Source organism: Nuphar pumila, chromosome 9, assembly GCF_984573655.1.
Source record: "Nuphar pumila chromosome 9, dmNupPumi1.hap1.1, whole genome shotgun sequence".
Lineage (NCBI taxonomy): Eukaryota > Viridiplantae > Streptophyta > Magnoliopsida > Nymphaeales > Nymphaeaceae > Nuphar > Nuphar pumila.
This window is the reverse complement of record NC_143257.1, coordinates 73612531-73633275: the sequence shown is the minus strand read 5'-3', so window position 1 is coordinate 73633275 and position 20745 is coordinate 73612531.

Here is a 20745-nt window from a genome sequence, read left to right as displayed (position 1 = left end):
TAGCTCGGCCTCTGAAATGTCTGAGTGAATTGAGGCGGCCGAGTGGGATGAGTCTGGGTGGAAGACTGTGGGTTCTTCCAAAAGAAGTTAGGGTGATTACGCCACCCCGGATTGTATGTAGACGAATATGGGCTGTTCTAGGGCCTGGTGTAATCCTGAGCTGCCTAAACTTGCTCTTGCACAAATTCAAGGTACTGAGCTGCCGAAGGGCACTCAGTAACAATGTGTGTCAGGCTGGCACACAACACATGTAAGGTCCATGATTTATTTTGTGGTAATATTACACAAATTGTGTTGAGTCAGAGAAATTTTATTGAATTGGCAATTTTTGTATTTTAGCCTACTTAGAGGTACGGGTCAAATCGCGTAATTTTATATAAAAAGGCAATTGAGGGAAATCTATAGTGAGTTAACCTCCGAAATTTTTAGAGCAAGTTTATAATACGTATATTGTGATTTACCCCAAATTTGAGGTCCGAACGATGAAAAAACCCTGTCAGTGCATGTGATTTACGAGAGATCGCTTAGAAACTTAGCGAGGACCTAAACAGAACCCATTTTGTTCGTAACGGAGATTTCTTCACTTGGGTATCTTTGAAATGTCATTTACATTGATAATACAAAATAAAATAATTACACATAATGGAAAAAATATCTGAAATTCAATTAAAAATAAAATCGATATAATAAATAATCATTTCTTTCATTGGTCAAGGTCGACCAAGGCCATGATCGTCCATTAAGGACGGCCTTGGGACGACCAAGGCCATGAAACCAGCTGGTCATGTTGACCAGCTGGATGAGTGGCAGTCTCGTAAGAGACCAAAAAGATATCTAAAAGGGAGGGCCACGATTGGCCCTACCCAAATAAAAAAAAGAAGAAGAAGAAATGAATAAATATAATACTAAGTTTAATAAAGGAAGCAAAAGGAGAAGATGACATGGCATAGAGGGGTCGACCACTTGAGCTTGCTCTTGGACGGTGGTGACCAATAAGGCCAGCTGGTCAAGGGCTGACCAAGTCTGGACGGTGGCATAGTGGTAATAGCCCCACTTAGGATGAGGTGTCAGCCATGGGTTGGCCAATTGGGTGGCAGCCCATGGCACCTTGGTAATTCCTCTTTTGTAGCCTAAAGACTACTCAACGTTTGGCTGGAGTGGGCGGCAGCCTAAGGGAACACCACATAATTCCATTATTCTTTGATGGCTAGATGTGAAGGCCCTTGAAGGGCGTTTTTGAAAAAAATGATAGAGCTTTTGAAAGTAGAACATGCATTGGCCGAATGGGGTGGCCACTCATTAGATTTTCAGAGCATGGAGGGGCGTGTTTGACTCCAGCCACACATCTTTGGCAGCCTCAATCCTAGCCATTGGCTTTTCAAACAAGGTTATATAAAAACTTTTAGTAGAGAAAGAGAGAGAACATTCCTTTGGAGTGACGCCTAGGAGCTCCCTCTCTTCCCTCTCATCTCTCTCTCCAACACTCTCTTCTCTTTCTACTTCCTCCCTAGCCGTGGAGTGCAACTCCACCATTTACATTGGAGTAGCCTCGCAGTCGTGGCTTCCACCTCCGTTTCCAAACCTCCAAGGTGAAGGCTCAACCCATTTTTTCTTATATCGTTTTAGTACACCATGAAACCAAGGGAGGCACGGCATCTATGAAGGCATGCTCCCTTGGTGGATTAGCTGGATAAGTCTTTTTATTTTTTTTTGTCTCCCATGTCTTCATTTGCATTCGATGGTTTATGTGTTTTCCATGCTGCTGCATTCTTTTAATATATATTTTTTTTAGTCGCAAGCTTTGCTGGAATCTTTTTTGTTTTTTTTTTCTTCTTGTTGGTGTTTCTTCCCCTTGTTGCTGGGCATGATAGCCTTGCTAGGGTGCACTGGACCGAGCTGGGCTCGTCCAGAATACACCCAGCCCACTCAATACTTCCTTTGTATGCAGACATGCAATGACTGGTGAGCTACAACTGCCCTTCCTTCCATGGTGCGTCTGGGTGCTGGACTCAACCCAGTCCTAATGGCCTGGGTCACGACATGACTAGGCTCCACTTGGGAAAGAGGGACCCAGGTCCCTTTGGTTCTTCCTTTATTACTTTTTGTTGTTTGGTTTTTTCTTTTCTTTCGTTCGGACTTTTGGCGCTTGTAAACACCCCAAATTTTCACCCTCATCCAGTACTTACATTTTATGTGTCATTGCATATCGTTCCATGCATTCGGCATACCATTTCATCGCATTGCATGGCATTACATGTCATTACATCTCATTTTCGAGATCCAGCACTCTCGTTTTCAAAATATTTAATCCAGACTTGGGTTTTTAAAACTTCTCTTTCAAAATTAATTTTAAAACCTGGGTTTTTAATCAACATTATGTCATTTTCCAACCCCCAGGACCTTATATTTTGAAATACTTCCTTAGAAAACAATCTGGATTCATTTCAAACTCAATTTCAGTTGATTTCAATTCTCAGATGAGGCCCATTTAGGTAGTGTCGCTTCTGGATTCTTTCATTTATCAAAAATCTCAAAAATTTTAGAGTCCTAGTTGGATCAAGACTGTATTTTTATCAGTTTGAATCTTTTTGAACCTTTTTAAAATATCATTCTGATTTTGAACCAGTTATGGTCCTATCTCTTGTCCATTTCCTCCATTTTGGCCAAAATCTTAGAGTCCTAATTGGATTAGGACTCTTTTTCCAGAGTCCCAGTCGGATCAAAACTCTACTTTTCACCACCTTTTTACCTATTTTTGAAGAAAACCTTTCAAAATCTTCTGTTTTGGCCAAAATTTCAGAGTCCTAATTAGATCAGGACTCTTCTTCAAGAGTCCAGACGGATCAGGACTCTTCTTCAGAGTTTCAATTGGATTGGGACTCTAATCTTTTACAACTATTTTATCCATTTTCAATCAAATCTTTCAAAATCTTTCAAAATGAGTCAGAAACTCAGAGTTTCAGTCAAAGCAGGACTCTGTTCAGAGAGTCCTAGTTGGATCAGGACTCTGATCCTCAATTCAATTTTGAGAGAATCTTTCAGAAATCTTTCAATCTACCAAAACTATTACACTTTTATCAAAGAATTTCAAAATTCTGAGGTTTTATCTCAGAGTCCTCATCAAATCAGGACTCTACCCCAGAGTCCTGGTCGAAGTAGGACTCTATCCAAAATTGATTTTTTCACTTTATTTTCACTGGTTTTCAAGAGCTTTGCTTAAAATTCATCATTTGCTTACCAGAAAAACCAAAAATCTTAGAGTTCTGATTGAATCGGGACTCTTTCTCAGAGTCCTAATTAAATCAGGATTCTGAACCAAAACTTCAATTTCATCCTGTTTTCACTTGCTTTTCAAAATCCTCTCATTTGTTTTATCAGAAAATCTAGAAATCTGAGAGTCCTAGTTCAATCAGGACTCTGTCCTCAGAGTCTCAGTTGAATCAAAACTCTGTTCTATTTCAATATTTATTATTGTTTTCACTGTTTTGACAAGTTCTTTCATTTGTTTTTTTTAGAAAAATACCAAAAATCTAGAGTTTTAGTCCGATCAGAACTCTGTCCCGGAGTTCTATAAGAGTCTGTTTTGAAGTCTGTTTTTATTCCATTTTTATTTATTTCCATTTGTTTTCAAAAATTATGTCATTTTACAGAGTCCAGTTAGTTCAGGACTCTATTTCAAAGTTCGGCTGAGTTAGGAATCTAACCCTGACTGTGTTTTCTCTCTCATTTCACCATTTTCTGATAAAATCTTTTAAAAATTCTTTCACTTGGCTTTTAAAATCCAAAATCTCAAAGTTCTAAGAGTTCAGGACTCTAACCCGGAGTTCCAGTTTGCTTGAGACTCTGTTTTCAAAAATCTTGAATTTCAACTATTGATTTTAACACCTTTTCAAAGCTATTTTCAGTGTTATTTCAAAGATTTCAAAAAATTCATGTGGGCACTCAGTTCGAACCATATCCAGAGGAGTCTTGACCCAGTTGGAACTCTATGCCATTTCAAAAATTTTAATTTCAAGTTTGCTTTTGAAAATCTTTTGAAAACTGTCTCAATTTCAAGTTTTAAAATCACCTTTTGAAAAACTCAAGTAGGGCTCACTCGGGGTGGTGCCACATTTGAAAAAGTCAAGGTTAGACTAGGGTTAGTCATTGTCCTAGTTAGGTTAGGGGTTTAGAGGAGTCAAAAGCAATTTTAAAAATCAATTTTATTTAACTTTTAAACCATTGGTTTTTAAAGGTTTTAAATTCAGGTTTTAAAAACCAAATGTGGGTCCATACTAGGTGGTGCCACATTTGGACTTTTTAGGGTTTAATTAGGTGTTAATTAAGGTTTAGTTAGAGTTCATTTAGGGTTAGAAAACCACAAAAAATCGTCCTCCCTTGGTGGTTTTAGATAGAGTTTGAAAAAGTCAAAGTTAGGTATTAATTAGTCCTAATTACATGGGTTTTGAAAACTATAAAAAGAGGTCTTTAGAGGGGCAAAAGGAGCTCTTTTTCTCTCAAATTTTCGTGGATTCTCTCTTCTCTCCAGCACTTCCACCTTCTTCCATTGCAGCTTCAGCCCCAAGGTGAGTTATTTAATATTATTTTATTATTTTTTATTAGTTTTTTATGATTTTTCAATAGATTTCACCATGGAAACTCTTGTGTTCATGGATTTAACCAAGGATTTCATCCAAGAACCCCAAAATCAATTCAAGAAGATGATATAACCCTATTCCATGCTGTTTTCCATGATTATAATCCATTAGAATTGATTATTGTATTATTTTTTACATTATTAACCAATAAAACATGTGATTTACCCTTTTAATGGGTTAAATCCATGCTTTTAAAGGTAATATCAAATTCCAGCCATTGATTCTCTGTATTTTATTTATTTATTTGTTTATTCATGTTTATTATACGTTTTTCAGCATCTAAATAATTTTTATTTTTCTGTTTTAGTATTTCTTTAATTGTTTTTTTTAGTTAATGCATGTTTTGTTAGATTTTCTTAGATTTCTGTGTGTTTTTAGTTTAGAACAGAAAAGAGCATGCTATTTCGGACTGAAATACTTACTGTTAATATCTGATTTTTTTATATGTGATACATACATATGTAATTGAACTACAGTAAAAAAATCAGAGTTTGTGGGATTCGGGAACCCTGTCAGAAAAATCAGACATCAAATCGGGTTTTTAAAACATTAAAATTGTTGTTAAAATCAAAAGGGTAACTTGCGGTTATGATATTTTTCTCATCTTATACCTGATTTGAGATATGTAAAATGCCATGGATTCATATTGATTAGATCTATCTACTGTGAAATTTGGAGATTTTTTTATATCTGTTCAATATTTTTCCTTTGACAGAAAGTGTGATTTTAAATTTAAAACTCATTAGGGTTTACCAAAACCCTAATCAGACTTGTGTTATTCATAGATCCCAAACCACAAATACAATTCATAATTTGTAAAAAGTGAGTATTGTTATTTTTCTAATTACTGTTTACTAGTAAAATATAAGATATTTTAGATCAGTATTTTTATTTATTGTGGATTTTTCAATTGTAAGTGTCTGGTTTAACTCATGTTAGGTTTGTTAGAATTTAGTTCAGATTGCCGGAAAGGTTTGTCCCTAACCGGAGATGGTTTTTCCGATCTGTAAATTGGGAAATCTCTGTTTTTCTTCCTAGTTTATCTCTGTAAAAATTCAGAAGTTTTCATGGAGAATTAACCACTGATTTGGGTCCAACTCTGAAACTGGTTTGTGACCTAGGTTAAAAATAGCTTATTTTAGGTTGTTAATGCAGTTTTCGGATTAAAATAATGTCAAAAAATATTTTTGCAATTCCAGTCTGATTTTAGGGTTATAACAAGTGCAGGTATCAATTTGTATGAGTTTTGGAATCCATTTGATGCCTGAATTAATAAAATTGCAAAACAGGATACTTGAAAGATCCAAAAACATTGATAAAATCACAATTTTGGTGATATTTCTTGATTTTCGTGCATAAGTGTGTAGTTTAGGGTTTGTTTATGTTTAGAATCATATTAGGATGTTTCATGTTTGATTTTATGCTTATTTAAATCATAAATCTCAATTTTTTATCAAAATCTATTTCAGAAAACCCTGATTTCAAGGCCATAGTCTTGCTATCAGGGGCAATTTGGTAATTTGACCTCAATTTCGAAATTCTAAACCCTAATTTTCTCATTTTAATCATGTCATATCATATTTGAGTTAATTTATCATTATTTGTATTTCAAAACTTGCATTTTACAAAATATCTTTCTAAAAACCTTGATTTCAAGGCCATAGTCTTGCTATCAGGGGTATTTTCGTTATTTTGATCCCCAATTTCGAAATTTCATATCTTATCTTCCTTATTTATTCAATCTTATTTCATATTTCATCATTTTGATTTAAGGGAATCATGGCAAAAAGGCTTATATCTAGTAAAATCCAGTAATTTCTAGATATTACTAGATAAACCTAAAAAAGCCAACATATTTTCATTAACCAGTTTTTCTAGTTTTGCAGGGACATTGAAGACTTTATTTTCAGTCATTTAAATTCAATAGTGATGTAAATTAAATTAAATTTGGAATAAGAATTTAAATTTCAGCTTAGACTAGGATTGCATTGTATATAGTTTAATTCTGCAAATATTAAATGTCTCATGAATGTATCATTCATGCATATTTTCATAAATTCACTATGGTCTACAAGAATGGCACGTGCACTAGCTCTTATGGAGTTGACAAACTTGGTGGAATTTGTATTTATGGCCATAGTCAGAATACGAATGATACCCAGATTTGTAATCTTCGTATTAGCCACATTCAGCCTACACTCTTAGGCTAACTTCAAAATGCACTGCATTTCTCAAAAATACAAAAAGGATTTCCTCAATTCCTCAAAATCAAATATTTCAAATCCATATTCATTCAATTCATTTATAAATTTCAATTTCAATTTAGGAAATCAGTTTTCTCAAATTTTTCTAAGTCTTATTCTAAAATCGATTTTCTCAAAACATTGATTTTCCAATGATATTTCAAGTATTTCCCAAGTTCCAAATTCGATTTTCTAAGTTATATTTTCAATTTCAAAGTTTGAATTCAAAGAAATCAAGTTTTTCAAAGTTATTTCACAATTCTCAAAATCGATTTTCACAAAAATCTCTTGAATACTTCAGAAATTGATTTTCACTTTCTCAAATACAGTATCTCAACCATGATTCACGATTTTCCAAGTGTTATATTTTCCAAGAATCTCCAAATATTTTCCAAGTATTTCAATTCTTAAAGCAAACATCATGTTTTCAAATTTGCATTTTCAGAAATTCATAGCACATGCCTTATTCTTTGTGCATTTAGGAATTAGAATATGGTTTAGACAAGTTAAACAAAGCAAAGCAAAGCAGTAGATTGATGCTTGGTTCAATTACCCCTGGTAAAAGCGCCAGGAACGGTTGCACCTCGTACCGACAGGCGAGTCTCATTCTTCGAAATTATCCCGCATTTTAAAACGGAGGCGAGTTATTTTCAAAATCTTTTTCAAAGGTCAGTTTGACTCGCAAAAAGTAAAAATTTTGCGATGATAACAGGTTTGGGGACCGTGATGGGACCTGTCTTCGCCTGATCAATCTAATGTTTTGCTTAGTTCAAATTGTCAAAATCGTGTTCCATGGAATGTCAGCTTTTACTTTATAATATCATGTGAACCTAGGAGCCTAGACTTGAACCCAGCTGACATGGATTGCATATAGACTAAGTATGGTTTGGTAGGACCATATTGAGGAGAAAATTTTCATGCTCACATAGACTTAGGTCTAATATAACCCTCCTCAATCTAGGTTTGATTGAAAATAATGTTTGCTTCTTCAAATTTTTCAAAATCTTTATCTCTTTAGGTTTTAGAGCCTTCTGATTTGATTGCATGTACTCATATTTTCAAAAACCACCCCACCTATCTTTACCCGGTCTTCACGTTGTTGGTCTCTCTTCCAGAACCATAGTTCGGGACAGAGCCTCACAACTGGGCCACCTATTTGGGTGAACCCCCCCCTGCCACGTACCAAGGGCCATAGTCCAACGTATATCGGCAGGAGCTCAAGGATGTTGGAAAACTTGAACCTAGAACCGGAGAAATTGATTTTATGTCACGTACATCGAGCCTTGGCTTGAGTATATAGGCATAACATGATTGGACACAGATGATCTGAGCCTTAGAGTTAGGATTAAGGTCCTACAGCAATTTCAAAAACTTGTGCATCTAGAGTCAGCTTTTAGGGAATGCTGTATGTGCATACTTGTTTGTGCAGGATGTGATTAAATGTGTTGTAGTCATTTCTTTTTATTTTCCATATTTTCCCAATTTTCCAAAATACTGGACGATTTTTCAGAAATCCCCAATCCATTTCCATATACTGTCCATGTTTTAAATCTTGGACAATTTTTCAAATGCTTCATTTTCCATTTTATGAAGTATTCCTTCATATTTCATCAAACCCTAGACGATTTTCCAAATTTCCCTTAATTTCCTTCAAAACTCCAGGTGATTTTTCATTCTTTCTCTCTTCTGGATCTCGAATTAACTACTTCATTTTATCCTGCCTGCATTTTTTCAAAATCTCTATATTTTCCCAAGTCTTATTCCCATTATCCATGTTTTCCAGTCTGATGGCATCCAGTCAGTTTGATTCAGTCTTCCCTGAGGGTCACATCTCATACGAGGTGCGACAAAGCTTTCCCGAGTATCGAGTCCTCAACACCGGATCCTTCTTTCCCCGGTGGTACTATTCATGGTTCAAGAACTTCTCACGTATGTTTCCGGACCACTTGGACGATTGTGGGTTAAAACTGGCGTCCGCAGTGGGAAAGCAGACAGTCAACGGCAATTTGATCCATGCACTAGCAGAACGGTGGAATCCGAGCACTTCTACTTTCTGTTACCCATGGGGCGAGATGACAGTGCTGATAGATGAATTTTCAGAAATCATGGGATTGCCTGAACCAGTTGGTCAGCCTGGAGATCCATTGGAGAAACAGTTTTTGATTAATGTCAAGGGTCTGGACCCCCGAGACGCTTTAGCTCGCATGACAGGACGCAAGTTTTGGCCATTGATAGAGGAGGATGGAAACGAATATGTAGACCTGCTTGAAATCTACAGACAGTATGGAGCATTTGCGGAAGTCAGCTCGTTGTCCAGGACAGCTCTAGAAAGAATCCAGCACGCGATGGTCGTATGCATAGTGAGATTAGCTCTCTTTCCCGATGGATGGAATTACATGGATATTAGGATAGTTCAACTTCTGCGAAGGTGGGGAAGTCGACAGACCAGTCGCCTCTCCATTGCCATGGCCGTACTTGCTTTTTTGTACCGAGGGTTGACCTGTTTCACACTCGGAGAATCAATTCTAGTTGAAGGGTGCACCTACGCATTACAATCTTGGTTCCCCCGGCATGTGCCCTGATCCAGTTCATTTAGATATAATGGTGAAAAGCTTCTTCCAGTTGCTCGATACTGATTCTTGATCGATAACCTTCAGAAGAAAGAAGTCGTGTGGGACTACTTTGATCGTCACGAATCACCTCCTAGATATACTTATGCATATGGTAAGCGATTCAGGCTACTTGGCCCATTCTTTTGCGCATACTACCATCCAGAGCGGTGTGTCAGACAGTTCCCTCAGAGATAGAAGCACATAGAAATTCGTCCACTATCAGGGATCTTGCTAGAGTTTGATCTCTCATCAGATCAGTGGTCCGAAACATACCAATCTGCTAGACATGGCTGGGATTCCTTTGTTACTCTTACTATTTTTCCTGGTCCTCGAGTGTCCTCTGATTATCAGGAGTGGTGGAAAATTGTCTCTCCCCCTCCCCTCTGTCAAGTGTATTATTAAAATCACATTTTCAATAAAATTCCTTTAATCTTCATTTCACTTTGGTTTGACGACCTCGCCTAGGTAACAAGGCATATTTTCAGTTGTTTATTTTGCAAAGAATAGCAGTGCAATTGTCGTAACTCCAGCGATGACTCAATCCCTAGTAATGGGATATTATTTTAATTGTCCACCAAAATTCTCAACAAATATTCTTCTCCAATCAAATCTCTTTCAAAAGTCTAACCATCAATTTTGCCCTACAGAGAGTATTCGTGATATTAAATGGTTCAGATGAGGTCAAGAAAGAAAATTGCATCAGTCGAAGGCGTCGCATATTCAGTAGCCTCAGAAGAAGAAATGGACTCACCTCGATTAATCCAGAGTCAGGGTCAGCAGGCGGATGATAGCATCGATCCCCAAATGTATGTCATGTTCAAAGAAATGATGACCAAAATGTTGGCAGAACAAACCGAAGCTAGTACATAAAAGATTCAGGTCAAGCAGAGGGCAAAAGGCCAGGCAGTCAAGAAAGTTCTAAAGCTATCCAAGAAACTTCAAAGATCCTCTCATAGACAAGGGACAACCTATAAATTGGAAGATCAAGCAATGGATGATCCAGTCCAAATACAACTGAAGAAAATGACAAAGAAGATTAAAGATTTGGAAGCCCGCGACAAGGGCAAGAAGGTCTTCACGAGCAAAGACCTCTACAAGAGCATCACCCCCGTCAGGAATAATCAAGAGTAAAAAAAGAAGACGAATCTCGCCTTCTTTGTCAATACCAACCGCGATGGGTGCAAAGATAACAAAGGCAATCATACAAGTCAGAAAGAGAAATCTTTAAAGCAGAGTGGAAAATTGAATCAACAGAAAGAAAAGATAAAGCGGGAAGGCTGGGATTGCGATCGCCAGTTTACTCCTCTCGAGCAGTCTCTCGATGAAATCCTTGAATATATGTTGGCCAAGGAATTGGTAAAGCTTCCAAGAGTCACAAATCCTCCTACAGTCATGGGAAGATTCACAGACCAATTCTGCAAATTCCATAGGGCGGTAGGGCATGATACCGACCACTGTTTCGTCTTCAAGAACATTGTCCAAGATCATATCGACAAGAATTTCTTTGTTGAGAATAAGAAAGAATACCAGTCGACTGTCTTATCCAAGTCTCAGCAGAAATTAAGCACTCGACAAGAGGTGCAGCGTGATGATCCGAACCAGGATCGCAAGATGGCCCCATTGGATCAAATATTCGAGACTTTTCTAGAATATATGCTTGCAAAAGATACAGTCGGATCTCTGAAGGCTCACTTCACTCTTTGTGCCAATGATAGCAAAAGCAACAAGAATAATCATGATCACTATTCAGAGGGATCTAAGGGCCAAAAAGGAAAGTTCTCCAACAATGATAGGCCTCTTCAATCTAGTCCTCAGCATAAAGAAAAAGATCAAGAAAAGCCAAAGCGCAAGGATTGGAGTACGGATCGAAAGTTCACCCCTCTCGACCAGACACTAGAGAGTGTTCTGGAATACATGTTCGCAAAAGATATGATCCGTTTACCTAAAGCAGCTGATCCCGCAACAATCATGGGCAGATTCAAAGAAAGATTTTGCAAATTTCATCGAGCAGTAGGACATGACACTGAGAATTGTTTCGTCCTAAAGAATATCATTCAAGATTGCATCGACAAGAATATCCCTATTGGAGATGAGGAAAATACCAGTTGACCATCCTGATCAAATTTTCCAAGAAACTGACAGCGTCAAGGCTATGTCATCTTTAATCAATACAGTCCCAGTTTTCTTACCAACTTGTTATTTCTTTTCAATAATTGAATAAATTATCCATTTTTCTCATAGACTTGATGTCACCTTTCACTCTCCTTCTCTGCAAAATGTTCTTGCATGAGGAATGATCTCTTCCGAGTCTCTTCTGAATCAATCAAAAGTCAGTTGTCGTGTCACCTTCAGAGAGCGCTCTTCGAACATCAATCATTTATCCTTTTGTTCAAAATATTCTTCCCCCATTACACTGGGGCATTTTTATTTTTTCATTTTATCTACAAATACCCTGTATGGAGGCAGAATCAAACAAATCTCTCATTTTGCACACATGTGCACCCATTTACATTCATTTGCATTTGCATGCATTCATTTGCATTCACCTGCATTCATCTGCATCAATTTGCATTTGCATCGAACTACCCATTCAGGGTAAGGGATAAATCCTGAGGCCCCGACAGTCGTTCAAGTCATCGTGAGGGTGAAGACCAAAAATCTTCTATCAGAATCAATTGATAACTTTTCAAAATCCAGTGTTCGTGCTGGTAATTTTTCAAAAAACCAGTGTTCGTGCTGGTAATTCTCCAAAACCCAATGTTCGTGCTGGTAATTTTTCAAAATCCAATGTTTGTGCTGGTAATTCTCCAAAACCCAGTGTTCATGCTGGTAATTTTCCAAAATCCAGTGTTCGTGCTGGTAAATTTTTCTTCAAAATCAAGTGCTCGTACTGGCAATCTTTTTAAAATCTAGTGCTCGTACTGGTAATCTTCCAAAATCCAGTGCTCGTACTGGTAATCTTCAAAAATCCAATGCTCATACTGGTAATCTTCCAAAATCTAGTGCTCGTACTAGTAATCTTCCAAAACCCAGTATTCATACCAGTAATTTTTCAAAACATAATGCTTGTATTGGTACATCCTTAAAATCCGGTGTTCGCACTGGTACACTTTAAAATTCAATGTCCACATTGATTTAGTTTTCCTTCGTGATTCGAGTTCCGACTCGAATCTTCTTTCCTTCCAGTTAACCTAGTCTTCCTCCGAGATTTGAGTTCCGACTCGAATCTTCTTTCCTTCTAGTTGATCTAGTTTTCCTTCGGAATTCGAGTTTCGACTCGAATTTCGTTTCCTTCTAACCGGTTTAGTTTTCCTTCGGGATTTGAGTTCCGACTCGAATCTTCTTTCCTTATAGTTGATTTAGTTTTCCTCTGGGATCCGAGTTTCGACTCAAATTTCCTTTCCTTCTAACCGGTTTAGTTTTCCTTTGGGATTTGAGTTCTGACTCGAATCTTCTTTCCTTCTAGTTGATCTAGTTTTCCTCCGGGATCCGAGTTTGAACTCGAATTTTCTTTCCTTCTAACTGGTTTAGTTTTCCTTCGGGATTTGAGTTCCGACTCGAATCTTCTTTCCTTCTAGTTGATCTAGTTTTCCTCCGGGATCCGAGTTCCGACTCAAATTTCTTTTCTTTCTAACCGGTTTAGTTTTCCTTTCGGATTTGAGTTCCGACTCGAATCTTCTTTCCTTCTAGTTAATCTAGTTTTCCTCTGAAATTCGAGTTTCGACTCGAATTTCTTTTCCTTCAACAATGGATTTAGTTTTCCTTCGAAGATTCGGGTTCCGACCCGAGTTTTCTTTTCCTTCAGAGTTGGTCTAGAAAATTAGAGTTCCGACTTGAATTTTCTTCCAAATCCAATCCGCCTAGCTTTCCTTTAAAAGTTTGAACTTCTACTCAAACTATCCTGCGAGTTGGTCTAGAAGATCCGAGTTCCGACTCGAATTGTCTTTCAAAATCCAATTCATCTAGTTTTTCCTTGAAGAGTTGAGTTCTGATTCGAATCTTCCCTTAAAAACCCAGTTTAGCACCTGGTCCATTTAAAGCTCGCAAGTTGGAATCATTCCTCCTTAAACTATGATCCTTAGGTTAAATCCCTATGGAATTGATAGTTCGTAGGTCAAACCCCTGCGGAACCAATGTCGTTCCTAGGCTGAATCCCTATTGAACCCATGTCGTTCCCAGTGAACCAATGTCGTTCTCAATTGAACCAATGTCGTTCTTAGGCTGAATCCCTATCAAACCCATGTCGTTCCCAATGAATCAATGTCCTTCTCAACTGAAGCAATGTCGTTCTTAGGCTAAATCCCTACAGAATCCATGACGTTCCCAGTAAACCAATTCACAATTTTGACCTCCAGGTCATCCAATTTCAAATTTCAAACTTCAAATTTCCGATTTCGACCTTTAGGTCAATCAATTTCCAATTTCCAATTTCAAATTTTAAACTTTCAAATTTCCAATTTCCAAATGCCCAACTTCCAATTTCAAATACCAAATTTCAGAATCCAAATTTTAAATTTCGACCTTTAGGTCAATCAATTCCCAATTTCTGAATATCAATTTCCAAATTCCAAACTTCCAATTTCTAATTTCAAATATCAAAATTCAAATTTCAAAAATTCAAAATTCCAACTTCCAAATTTCGACCTTTTGGTCATCCAATACCAATTCCAATAAATTTCTCTTGCGAGAGACCCTTTGTATAGGGAGAGTTCGAGGGAGCTCCTTCTTTTCGCATGCTATCCAATTTGTTCACTTAGCCCCTTTTCAGGGAGAGTTTGAAGGGACTCGTGTCTTTGTGAACCGTTTGCAAAACAAAATTCCAATTTCATACAAGGAACCCTTAGTTCAGGGAGAGCTTCGACGGAAGTTCGCTTTCCTTGTGACCATAATTTCAGACTAGGCCATTTCATCGTGAAGGACCCTTTTTTCAGTGAGAGTGTGATGAACTCGCTTCTTCATGACCAATTCACTGACCTCACCAATACCGCCCCCTTTCCATAAGAGAAGCCTAATGTTAGGAAGTTTTGACGAAAGCTTAATTTCTCTTTGAAAGTTCGTTTTGCAAACACCTCCTCTTCGGGGAAGAGAGGAGTAATTTTTAATTCCAATTTCTGAATCGTTTCCTTTGGGGAAAGGAGAAGAGAATTTCTATCATGGATGTGTTGCGTTGTGTCTCAAATGCTCGCTCACAAGGGATTTCAAGAAAATTTTGCCAGCTTGCCATGAAAAATAGTTGTTGATTTCAAAATCTTTATCGCATAAAATTATACCTCAGAATACCTTCAGTATTACTTCCGAAAGGACAAAGCTTTTGCGAAAAAGGATTCAAAATTCAAAATCTTTCTATTGGACAACCAAAAGGATGAAGAATAAATCCCCAATATGGCCAGCAAAGAAAATTCAATGTTGTTGCAAAGCCATGAGTGATTAATATTGATCGCAACCAATGGCACACTCTTAAAGATCATTCTTGAAAAATGAAGCAGTCGAAATATCCTGGGTGATACATAAAAATCCACTCAATCTCCATATCTCCTCAAACGCCTAAGCTGCAATTAAATATCTGCAAAAGGGATCTCTCAATTGTCGTCAAGATGAAGGCGAATTAAGCGAGTCGACCCCCGGGGCCAAAGAAGATTTGAATCATCTCCAAGATGACGGAGTTTGTGACGGATCCTTCCAGAGAAAGTTCAGATCACCGTCGAGATGAAGGCGAGTGTGATGACCCTACCGACAAACCGTAAAGGATATTTAATTACCGCTATCATCAAGAGACTTCCAACCAAAGAGCTAATAACTATTAAGATAATCCCTGAGTGAAAAGAAGGATCTGAACATCTCTGAGATAAAGGAGTTTGTGACGTACCCTTCCAAAAAAAAAAGAGAGAAAAGTCAGGACATCTCCAAAATAAAGGATGATGCAATCCCCAAAAACCCAAAAGAACTCTAATTCTACCAATAAAAAGAAAAGAAAAAGTGGGCAGAAAGATCATCATGAGAAAAGAATCCCAGGATATCAGACTGCCGAATCTATCAAGAATCTTCTTTAATTTTGTGAAATTCTTTTATCAATATTCTTTCACCAATAGCTCTCGCAATATCAAGAATACTTTCTTTTTCGTCCATATCAAGGAAATTGATACCTTCCTTGAAAGAAAGTCAATCGTAAGCAATTTGAATTTGAATCTTGATTCTACGGAGTTAAGCCCAGTCAAAGGTAATACTTCAGGTAGAAAAGAGGGAATACTTTCAAAACAATGTGCATCATTTTCAATTATTTTGAATCAACAATAATTTTCAACATTTTGGCAATATTTTCTAGCTATCCTGACATGAATCGAGAGCTTGAGGTTCATCTTTGGCACATCCTGACACCATCTCTTTTAGGACTTGATAACGGGAGTTTTCAAGAGTCCTTCCCTTCTTTGGTATAGTCTGAGCGCACGGGCTCTCAGATTTGCACACTTCCCTGTGTCCCCACTGTCCCACCATAGACAGTCCAATTTCGGCATGAGGTTAAGCCACCAATTCCAGCAAAAGGCAATTTCAAAAGTTATTTAGTCTCAGCAATGAGGCGCCCAAAATCAAACCCCTTTTCAAACTTTAGGGACCCCAATTCCATCCTTTTGCGAAACCCCTATTGGATTTATTGTGCAAAATCCGAAGGTTCCATCACGGTCTCTTCTTTCGAGGATTTCGTTCATTTTCCGCCCAATCAGGATAAGGGTACAAACCTGAGCCTCCTTTGATGAGGTATTTCATTTTCCGCCCAATCAGGATAAGGGTACAAACGTGAGCCTCCTTTGATGAGGTATTTCATTTTCCGCCCAATCAGGATAAGGGTACAAACCTGAGCCTCCTTTGATGAGGTATTCCATTTTCCGCCCAATCAGGTTAAGGGTATAAACGTGGGCCTCCTTTGATGAGGCATTCCATTTTCCACCCAATCAGGTTAAGAGTATAAACCTGAGCTTCCTCTGAGGAGGTATTTCATTTCCCAATCAGGTTAAGGGTTAAACCTGAGCCTCATTCTGGTGAGGTATTTCGTCGCCCGGTCAGGTTAAGGGTCAAACCTGTGCTTCCTTTTTACACGAGGTATTTCCCGTCCCATCCAGGTTAAGGGCAAAACCTGAATCTCGCCTCTTTTGAAGTAAATTCTTTCTTCTTTATTCTCCATTTCATATCTACCATTTTTATCAAGGCTAATTTCTTCATAACCAGTCAGATCCTTCTAACTGGGGCATTTTTTTTCAAATTTGGTGTGTTTTCTTTGCCACTAAGCTCGGCTTTCAACCAATTTAACAGCAAAGAGGGGCGACTGTAAACACCCCAAATTTTCACCCTCATCCAGTACTTACATTTTATGTGTCATTGCATATCATTGCATGCATTTGGCATACCATTTCATCGCATTGCATGGCATTACATGTCATTACATCTCATTTTCGAGATCCAGCACTCTCGTTTTCAAAATATTTAATCCAGACTTGGGTTTTTAAAACTTCTCTTTCAAAATTAATTTTAAAACCTGGGTTTTTAATCAACATTATGTCATTTGCCAACGCCCAGGACCTTATATTTTGAAATACTTCCTTAGAAAACAATCTAGATTCATTTCAAACTCAATTTCAATTGATTTCAATTCTCAGATGAGGCCCATTTAGGTGGTGTCACTTCTGGATTCTTTCATTTATCAAAAATCTCAAAAAATTTAGAGTCCTAGTTGGATCAGGACTCTGTAGTTTCATCAGTTTGAATCTTTTTGAACCTTTTTAAAATATCATTCTGATTTTGAACCAGTTATGGTCCTATCCCTTGTCCATTTCCTCCATTTTGGTCAAAATCTTAGAGTCCTAGTTGGATTAGGACTCTTTTTCTAGAGTCCTAGTCGGATCAAAACTCTACTTTTCACCACCTTTTTACCTGTTTTTGAATAAAACCTTTCAAAATCTTCTGTTTTGGCCAAAATTTCAGAGTCCTAATTAGATCAGGACTCTTCTTCAAGAGTCCAGTCGGATCAGGACTCTTCTTCAAAGTTTCAATTGGATTGGGACTCTAATCTTTTACAGCTATTTTATCTATTTTCAATCAAATCTTTCAAAATGAGTCAGAAACTCAGAGTTTCAGTCAAAGCAGGACTCTGTTCAGAGAGTCCTAGTTGGATCAGGACTCTGATCCTGATTTCAATTTTGAGAGAATCTTTCAGAAATCTTTCAATATACCAAAACTATTACACTTTTATCAAAGAATTTCAAAATTCTGAGGTTTTATCTCAGAGTCCTCATCAAATCAGGACTCTACCCCAGAGTCCTGATCGAAGTAGGACTCTATCCAAAATTGATTTTTTCACTTCATTTTCACTGGTTTTCAGAAGCTTTGCTTAAAATTCATCATTTGCTTACCAGAAAAACCAAAGTTCTTAGATTTCTGATTGAATCGGGACTCTTTCTTGGAGTCCTAATTAAATCAGGATTCTGAACCAAAACTTCAATTTCATCTTGTTTTCACTTGTTTTTCAAAATCCTCTCATTTGTTTTGTCAGAAAATCTAGAAATCTGAGAGTCCTAGTTCAATCAGGACTCTGTCCTCAGAGTCTCAGTTGAATCAAAACTCTGTTCTATTTCAATATTTATTATTGTTTTCACTGTTTTGACAAGTTCTTTCATTTATTTTTTTAGAAAAATACCAAAAATCTAGAGTTTTAGTCCGATCAGAACTCTGTCTCGGAGTTCTATAGGAGTCTGTTTTGAAGTCTGTTTTTATTCTATTTTTATTTATTTCCATTTGTTTTAAAAAATTAGGTCATTTTACAGAGTCCAGTTAGTTCAGGACTCTATTTCAGAGTTCGGCCGAGTTAGGAATCTAACCCTGACTATGTTTTCTGACTCAATTCACCATTTTCTGATAAAATCTTTTAAAAATTCTTTCATTTGGCTTTTAAAATCCAAAATCTCAAAGCTCTAAGAGTTCAGGACTCTAACCCGGAGTTCCAGTTCGCTTGAGACTCTGTTTTCAAAAATCTTGAATTTCAACTATTGATTTAAACCCCTTTTCAACGCTATTTTCAGTGTTATTTCAAAGATTTCAAAAAATCGATGTGGGCCCACTCAGTTGGAACCATATCCAGAAGAGTCCTGACTCAGTTGGAACTCTATGCCATTTCAAAAAATTTAATTTCAACTTTGCTTTTGAAAATATTTTGAAAACTGTCTCAATTTCAAGTTTTAAAATCACCTTTTGAAAAACTCAAGTAGGGCCCACTCGGGGTGGCGCCACATTTGAAGAAGTCAAGGTTAGACTAGGGTTAGTCATTGTCCTAGTTAGGTTAGGGGTTTAGAGGAGTCAAAAGCAATTTTAAAAATCAATTTTATTTAACTTTTAAATCATTGGTTTTTAAAGGTTTTAAATTGAGGTTTTAAAAAACAAATGTGGGTCCATACTAGGTGGTGCCACATTTGAACTTTTTAGGGTTTAATTAGGTGTTAATTAAGGTTTAGTTAGAGTTCATTTAGGGTTAGAAAACCACAAAAAATCGTCCTTTCTTGGTTGGTTTAGATAGAGTTTGAAAAAGTCAAAGTTAGGTATTAATTAGTCCTAATTACATGGGTTTTGAAAAACTATAAAAAGGGGTCTTTAGAGGGGCAAAAGGAGCTCTTTTTCTCTCAAATTTTCGTGGATTCTCTCTTCTCTCCAGCACCTCCACCTTCCTCCATTGCAGCTGCAGCCCCAAGGTGAGTTATTTAATATTATTTTATTATTTTTTATTATTTTTTATTAGTTTTTATTAGTTTTTTATGATTTTTCAATAGATTTCACCATGGAAACTCTTGTGTTCATGGATTTAACCATGGATTTCATCGAAGAACCCCAAAATCAATTCAAGAAGATGATATAACCCTATTCCATGCTGTTTTCTCTGATTCTAATCCATTAGAATTGATTATTGTATTATTTTTTACATTATTAACCAATAAAACATGTGATTTACCCTTTTAATGGGTTTAATCCATGCCTTTAAAGGTAACATCAAATTCCAGCCATTGATTCCCTGTATTTTATTTATTTATTTGTTTATTTATGTTTATTATACGTTTTCCAGCATAGAAATAATTGTTATTTTACTATTTTTGTATTTCTTTTATTTTTTTTTTTAGTTAATGCATGTTTTGTTAGATTTTCTTAGATTTCTGTGTGTTTTTAGTTTAGAACAGAAAAGAGCATGCTATTTCGGACTGAAATACTTACTGTTAATGTCTAATTTTTTTATATGTGATACATGCATACGTAGTTAAACTACTGTAAAAAAATCAGAGTTTTTGGGATTCGGGAACCCTGTCAGAAAAATCAGACATCAAATCGGGTTTTTAAAACTTTAAAATCGTTGTTAAAATCAAAAGGGTAACTTGCTGTTATGATATTTTTCTCATCTTATACCCGATTTAAGATCTGTAAAATGCCATGGATTCATATTGATTATATCTATCTACTATGAAATTTGGAGATTTTTTTATATTTGTTCAGTATTTTGCCTTTGACAGAAAGTGTGATTTTAAATTTAAAACTCGTTAGGGTTTACCAAAACCCTAATCAGACTTGTGTTATTTATAGATCCCAAACCATAGATCCAATTCATGATCTGTAAAAAGTGAATATTGTTATTTTTCTAATTACTGTTTACTGCTAAAATCGCAGATATTTTAAATCAGTATTGCTTTTTATCCCAGAATTTTCAATTGGAAGTATCTTTTTTAACTCATGTTAGGTTTGTTAGAATTTATTTTAGATTGCCGGAAAAGTTTCTCCCTAACCGGAGATGCTTTTTCTGATATGTAAATTGGGAAATCTCTGTTTTTATTCCTAGTTTATCTTTGTAAAAATTCATAAGTTTTCATGGAGAATTGACCCCTGATTCGGGTCCAACTCTGAAATTGGTTTGTGACCTATGTTAAAAATAGCTTATTTTAGGTTGTTAATGCAGTTTTCGAATTAAAATAATGTCAAAATTTATTTTTGCAATTCCAGTCTGATTTTAGAGTTATATCAAGTGCATGTACCAATTTTTATGAGTTTTGAAATCCGTTTGATGCCTGAATTAATAAAATTGCAAAACAGGATACCTGAAAGATCCAAAAACATTGATAAAATCACAATTTTGGTGATATTTCTTGATTTTCGTGCATAAGTGTGTAGTTTTAGGGTTTGTTCATGTTTATAATCATATTAGAATGTTTCATGTTTGATTTTATGCTTATT